At 37.3% G+C, this 8004-nt stretch overlaps 1 pseudogene; it reads right to left on the bottom strand.

Annotated features, from left to right (window-relative positions):
* Positions 1 to 7601: 7601 nt before the first annotated feature.
* LOC142444030 (U6 spliceosomal RNA) lies at positions 7602 to 7702 on the bottom strand (annotated as a pseudogene).
* Between the last annotated feature and the right edge of the window lie 302 nt (positions 7703 to 8004).

Raw genomic sequence — 8004 nt, forward strand, 5'->3', positions numbered from 1 at the left:
ACTACTGTCAGTCAACTTTAGTCTACTAATGGCGAGAATATTGATCTTTATGTGTTCATTTGTTTTTACAACTTCCAATTTTGCTATATTTGTACTTGTAACGTTCCGTGTTCTGATTATAAATGGATGTTTGCAGTTGTTTCCTCTCATTTTGAATAATGCCCCATCAGAAAATAAGGGTCTCGAAAGGGTTGCTCTATACATATCATTAAGTCAATTCTGCAATTCTTCCTATCTTATTTTGTGGACATTCCAACTTGAAAGGTTCATCCCTGACACTATGTCAAATAATGTTCCTCATCTTTACAAAGTTTTCACGGTTAATTTTTGAGAATTGAACTGGCTCAGAATGTTATGTTGAAATCCATTCATCACAATTGATCCTGCTACCATCATAACCACATTTAAGCCGCCACAGTGTAGCAAATGGCAAACATGTGTGTATTTTGTCCATAGAATCCTTCGAAATAGGCAGTTCCCAGGTTATAAATATCAGACTTCATTAACAAATCTTTGTTGTTGATGTTTTTATTAGGTGCCACTGAGTCAGGTCCAACCCAGAGCAACCCTATTACCAGCAGACTAAACACTGCTTGGTCCTGCAGCATCCTCACAATTTTTCCTATGGTTGACAAGCCCATTATTGCAACTGCTATGTTAATCCATATCATTGAGGGCTTTCTTATTTTTAACTGCCCCTCCATTTTACCAAACATGATGTCCTTCTCCAAGAACTGGTCTCTCCTGACAACATGTCCAAAATATGTAAAATACTTTCCTCTAAGTGTGTTCCATCCTTGTCTCCAACGAGCACTCTGACCATATTCATTCGAAGGCAGATTTGTTTGTCCTTGTAGTCCATGATATGTCAATATTCTTCACTAGCATCACAATTCATATGTTCCTGTTCATTCGTCTTCCTTAGTTAATGTCCCAGTTTCATGTGCACATGAGGGTATTGAAAATACTATGCCTTAGGTCAGGCATGTCTTAGTCCTTAGAGTAACATCCTAATTTTCAGTATTCTAAAGAGGACTTCTGCAGCATATTTACCCAATATACCCAACCCATTGTATCACTTGATCTCTTGTCTGCTGCTTCTGTAAGCATTGATTGTGCATCTATGCAAGATTAAATCCTTCAAAGTTTCCATTGTTTCTCCATTTATCATTTTTCCCTGTTGGTCCCTTTGTGTGGATCTTGGTCTTCTTTACATTGAGTTGTAATCCACACTGAAGGCTGTAATCCTTTATCTTCATCAACAAGTACCTTAAGTCCTCCTTACTTCCAGCAAGCAAGGTTATATCATCTGCATATCATGGTTTGTTAACCCTTCCTCCAATTCTGGTGCCACATTCTTCTTCATATAATCCAGCTTCTCTGATGATTTGTTCAGTAAACAGATTGAATAAATATGGCAAGAGGATGCAACCTTGATGCAGACCTTTTCAGATCTCAATGCATGCAGTATTCCCTTGTTCTGTTTGCACAACTGCCTCTTGATGTATGTACAAGTTCTGCATGAATACAATGAGGTATTCTGGAAATCCCATTCTTCTCAATACTATCCATAGGTTATTTAGATCCACATAGTCTAATGCTTTGACATAGTCAATAAAGCACAAGTAAACATCTTTCTGATATTCTCTACTTTCAGCTGAGATCCATCTGACATCAGCAATGGCATCCTTTGTTCCATGTCTTGTTCTGAATCTGGCCTGAAAATCTGGCAGCTCCCTGTAAATGGATTGCTGCAACCATTTTTTGATTATCTTCAGCAAAATTTTACTAGTATTTCATATCAATGATATTATTCACTATTTTGAGCATTCTGTTGGGTCACCATTCTTTGGAATGTGTACAGATATGAATCTCTTCCAGTCAGTCATTCAAGTATCTGTCTTCAAACTTCCCTGGCATAGACGAGTAAATGCTTCCAGTACTTCATGTGCTATTTGAAACATTTCGATTGGTATTCCATCAATTGCTGGAATGTTGTTATTTACAAATGCTTTCAATGTAGCTTGAACTTCTTCTTATAATAACATTGGTTCTTGCTCATATGCTACCTCCTAAACTGATGGAATGTTAAGTTTGTTTCTAATATAGTGACTCTATGTGTTATGTCATCTTCATTTGATGCTTCCTACTTATCATTCAATATTATGCCCATAGAATCTTTCAGTATTGCTACTCACGGTTTGAGTTCTTTCAGTTTAAGTATGTTGGGTATGTTCTTACTTTTCGGTTTTCTAACTCTTTGTCTTTGGATAGTTCATGATAATATTTAACTCTCTCTTCTTGAGCTGCCCTTTGAAATTTTCTGCTCAAACCTTTCACTTCAACATATTTTCCCCAGTTTTTTAAAGTACTCTACAATTAAGGGTAAGCATCAGAGTTTCTCCTGACATCTTCTTTGATCTTTATTTCCTGTCTTTTTAGTGACCTTTTACTTCATGTATAATGTTCTTGACACATTACATTAGGAAAATATCCTGTACAGACCTCTTTAAAGTGTTCAAAAGCAAGGATATTACTTTGAGGACCAAGTCATACTTAAGCCAAATCATGTGTGTTAGGCAGCATTTCCTATAGAAACAAAACTAGGCCACTTATGATTATACAGGTTTTTATAGCAAAAAAGGAATACAGCAGCAAATGGGTCCACGTGGCAGTACAGACAGCTCAGTCCAACTCAATTTTGTGGAACAGTTAATATACTGAAGGTCCTTCCAGCTCCCACCAGCCACTTGCCCAAGGCCAAGGAAGCAAACAGTAGGAAGATGAGATGTTGAGGTGGAGCAGAGGCCAGTAGTGCAGGGTAGCAAGTAGCAAAGCACCATGGTGTAGATGTAGGGGGATCAAGTGGCTGTGGGGTGGGGTGGCATCTGGAGTGGTGGGAAGATGAGTGGAGTCGGCCCGCAGGCAGCAGACACAGCAAAGTGGGGCAGTGCTAGGTCATGGAACAGTACCACACAGCAACTGGGTCCACCATGGTCCAGAGTTTGGCTCAGCCCACAGGTAGCGTAGCACATGGTTGAGACAGTGCAGCTAGCTCAGGTCTGATCACCAGGGAGAGAGCGGAAGGGGTTTGGCTCAAGGAATCATTTATCTCAGTCACATCTTCAAAAGAGGTCATCAAGCTGGGACCTGATCAACAAGTTAAACTACCTACATCTTCTAATGTATGCCGTGTTGGCAAAAAACAATAACAATAACAACAACAAAAGAACCCAAACAAACCCAAAAATGCTATCACACCATATTTCAATTTCCTCTTTTGCATGTGATTTGGACATTGAATAAGGATGATCAAAGGAAACATGGCAAAGATGTATTTTGCCATGGACTGACAAAACAGGCATGTCTTGAAAGAAGTACAGCCAGAAGGCTATTTAGAGGCAAAGATAACACTTTCTCTCACAAATTTGGGGGCATTGTATTAGGAGAGATTATTCTCTGGACATGGGTAATCATGCTTGGTAAAGTGGAGGGGGGTGTAAAAGAAACCCTGGATGAAAGAGATTGACAGAGTGGCTGAACAGAGGGATCATTGAACAATTGTGAGAATCCCTGAGATCTGAGAAGTGCTTCTTCCTGTTAGGCATAGGGTTGAGATGAGTCAGAACTGACTAGTGGCATCTAATTGCACTGTATTAGATCTCATCAAGTGAAATTATTAGCTTTAACTGCCTAACGCTGGCTGAGAACGCTGGCCCAATCAAGTTGACACAAAACCTTATATCATAATTTCCATCATCTCCACTTTGTACTGAGTAATACTATTGTATACTTCTCCTTGATATTTTCTGCAGATATACTCTACTTGGTTTCAATGTGTTTCATTTGGTGATGTTCATATGAAGAGTCATCAATGATGTTATTGAAAAGGTTATTTCCAATTATTAGGAATTGGTCTTGCAAAACTCTATCATGTGGTCGCTATTCTTGTTTCTATCACCTCCTGATGAATATCTTCCAACTACTTATCCTCCTTTTTGTCTCTTTCCAGTTACCAATACAGACCAATCTATCTAAACTGTATGCTTGATTAATTTCAGACTGCAGAAGTTGGTAAAAATCTTCAATTTCTTCAATACTAGCTTTAGTGGTAGATGTTTAAATTTTGATAATAGTTGTACTATTTGTTATCTTTGTATAAGTTGTCTTCCTTGTATAAATATAGATGTTGTCCTATCACAGGCTATATTGTACTTCAATAGAGACCATGAGATGTTCTTTTTGATGCTCAATGTGATATAATTCCTCTTGAATTTGTAATTTCTTACAGAGCCAGTGGTCATCAAACTTTTTAAAGAGGGGACCAGTTCACTGTCCCTCAGACACATTGGAGGGCCGGACTATAATTAAAAGAAAAACTATGAACAAATTTCTATGCACATTGAACATATCTTATTTTGAAGTAAAAAACAAACGGGGTAAAACACCTGGCAGGCGGGATAAATGTCCTTGGTGGACCGTATGTGGCCCACGGGCCGTAGTTTGAGGACGCCTGATTATCTGATTCAAATAAGTCAATACCAGTCAGTTCAGCTCACGAATGGCTAGCCTACCAGTTTTTATGCATTCCAGTTCATTTCTGATGACTTATAAATTTCCTATATTTGTATTTCAGATATCCCACATTCCAATTTTTAATGGATGTTTGAAGTGGTTTCTCCTAATTTTGAGTACTTTCCCATCATTAAATGAAGGTTACAACACATTTGTTCCATCTGTATCAATAAGGCCAGTTCTACTTTGTGGAGGCAGCTCTTGCCTAGTGAAATTTGGAGTGCCTTCCAACCTGAGTTGTTCATCTTCTGGTGCTATATCAGATAATATTCTACTGGTATTCATACGATTTTCAGAGGCTACATTTTCAGAAGCGAAGCTCCTTTTCTTTGTTCCTAATCTGTTCTTAGTCTGGAAGACCTGCTGAAACCTTCACCATGGGTGACCTGGCAGTGTTTGAAATACCAATGGCATATCTTCTAACATCAAGCAACACACTAGCCACAATAGTAAAAACAAGCATGTCTGATGGCCACTGTTATCCTTTTATCTCCCTGTATTTGCCTATTCTATATACTTCGGATAAGTGGGATCATATGATTTCCTTACAAGTTATTTCAGTCAGCATACTGTTCTCAATGTTTATTCAAGTGGTAGCATATATCAGAACTTCATTTCTTTTTATGGCTGAAATATATCTTATTTTATAACGCTACCACATTTACTTATCCACATTTGGATAAATTCCACCCTTTGGCTATTACGAATAATGTTGCAATGACATTGGTGTACAAGTATCTCTTTGAATGCCTGCTTTCAAGACTTTTGAAATATACCTGGTAGTGAAATTGATGACTCATAAGATAATTCTATAATTAACCTTTTGAGAAACTGTTTTTCCAGTGGCTATACCATTTTGCATCCACAGCAGCAATGGCAATTTTTTTCTCAGTTTCTCCAAAGATGTGCCAATATTTTATATTTCTCTGATAAAAGTTATCCTCAAAACTTTGAGTTAATTCTGGCTCTAAATAATCCTGTTAGACAGGATAGAACTTCCCCAGAGGATATCCCAAATTTTTACAAAATAGACTTTCACATAATTTTCTGGTAAAATGGCTAATGGGTTTGAATACTAACCTTTTGATTTGCAGTCAAGCATTTAATCACTGGGTGTATTAGTCTGAGTAGACTAGAGAAACAAATCCATTGAAACTCATATGTATATAAGAGAGAGTTTTATATAAAGGGTAATTGTACATTAAAAATGCATCCCAAAATAGTCCAGCCCAAGCCCATAAGTCTGATATTAGCCCATATGTCTGATAATAATCTATACAGTCCTCTTTAGACTCAAGAAACACATGCAATGACAACAAGTGTAGTGGGTAGAAAGTCTTTGGATCCAATGAGGTTTAAAATCTCAGCCCTGGCAGGGGTCTCTACAGGGTTTCTCTGGCTTTAGAGGTCTGATTGCATCAGAGTAGATTCATGTGGCTTCTTCAGCTCAGGAAACTAGTGTAGTTCCATGTGTCTTGTCAGCAGCAATGTTTCCCAGGGACTCCAAGGAGGAGATACCAGATTTCCCAAAATTCTCAGGAGAAGGCTATGCCCACAGAGAGGCTTCATTGGCTATGACCCAATTGACCGACTAGATTCCACCCCTTCATTCTTATCCTCAAATTCACAAATGATTATATAAATACCACACTGGGTAACTAGGGCTCCTATAATCAATTTCAAAACAATGTTGTTGAGTTGATTCAGACTCATAGTGACCCGGTATGTAGGTTTTCTGAGACAATACATCTTCATAGTAGTAGAGCACCTAATTTTACCCCTGTAAAATGGTTACTTGGTTTGAACTGTCCACCTTGAGGTTAGCAGCTATGTTAGGCTGACTTCTGGAGAGAAGGAAAATCAGTGACATATGTGCATGAGCACACACAGGAACACAGAGAAGTGTATGTGAAAATAGAACTAATGTAATTGTAAAAGTGGAGAGTCCAGTTTGGTTCCAAGTCCATGGGTCACATGTTAGACTTGACATTTCACCTGTCTCCTGTAGCTTTAGTATCTGATGAAACCAAAATAGGCAAGAAGATCACAGAATAGATTTGTTACTGGATACGTGAATTAATCCAAGTTTGACAGGTCAAATGTCAGGCCACTAAATAGGATCAGCAAGCATATGATAGGTCATTGGCTCAAGTCCACAGAACCAGCATTTGACATATCAGATAACAGAATCCAGACTCAGCAATAAAAAGCAAGCATTCCCATTTTATAGGAAGTAGGCTAACCCCCAAGGAAACTTCCTTTCATTTGCATCTGGACAAAAGGATTTCACACCAACCAACCTAATCTTCTGTTAGGTCACATCATTGGCAATTATTAGGCCTCACATGCCAATTTGACATGAAATATACAAGAGCTGGCTTACGGTCAACCCTCAGTACAACCAGGGTTCCTATATAATCATCCAAATTGGGATGAAATAGTATCTTACTGTGATTTGACTTGCATTTTCAAAATTCATGATGTGAACATCTTTTCATGTGATTATTAGCTACACACATCCTCTTTGGAGAACTGTTTATACTTTTGCCCATACGAAATTGATTACCTGAAATGTAATAAAAATTAGAAATAAAAATTTATTTACCTATTTTATTTTTTAAAGGATATTTCATTGCATTTTCAGTGAAGGCTTAGATGCAGTTTAGATTCTCTTTCCATAATGTCTACACAAGTTGTCAATTGACATTAGTTACATTCTTCACAATGCAATAGCATTCATTTCTGTTCAGGTTGTCCCATTTTCATTAATCTACTTTCCATTTCCCCATGTCTTCTCATCTTTTCTAAACAATAATTATTGACCATTTGACCTTATATAAGTGATTTTTTAAAGAAGCCTAGTACATACAAATGATTTCCTTTTTTTTTGTTTATTTGAGCCAAGCTATTACTTAGGTTAAAGTGGGTTGATTTTACTTGACAATTTAAAATTATCTTAGTGTAGTAGTCTCAACTGACTTTTAAGTATGGATTTTTAATGAAGCTTTTGATATTTTACTGAAGCAAAAAATGCGAAAATCTTCACCAATTTGAGTGTAATCTTTGGGCAGGGTCTGTGCTGATCTTTTTTGTACCATTCTGATTTTACTATATGTGTTTCTAAAACTGGTTATATGTGGATTTTTAAAAAGGAATTTGCCATTGTGTTTCATAAATTTTTTTTCTATTTTATCAGTATCCAACTATGTGAAATTAATGAGAACAGTTGGTAAGTGGGCAGAATAGGACTGTGGTGTGTGTACACTCATAATCTTTTTTTTAAATCATTATATTGGGGACTCTTACAGCTCTTGTCATAATGCATAGATATATTATGTCAAGAACATTTGTACATATGTTGCCATCATCATTTTCAAAACATTTTCTTTTCACTCGTAATCAGACGTCCTGCTTTTGGCGGGACAGTCC

Source organism: Tenrec ecaudatus, chromosome 3 (assembly GCF_050624435.1).
Source record: "Tenrec ecaudatus isolate mTenEca1 chromosome 3, mTenEca1.hap1, whole genome shotgun sequence".
In the NCBI taxonomy this organism is placed as follows: Eukaryota; Metazoa; Chordata; class Mammalia; order Afrosoricida; family Tenrecidae; genus Tenrec; species Tenrec ecaudatus.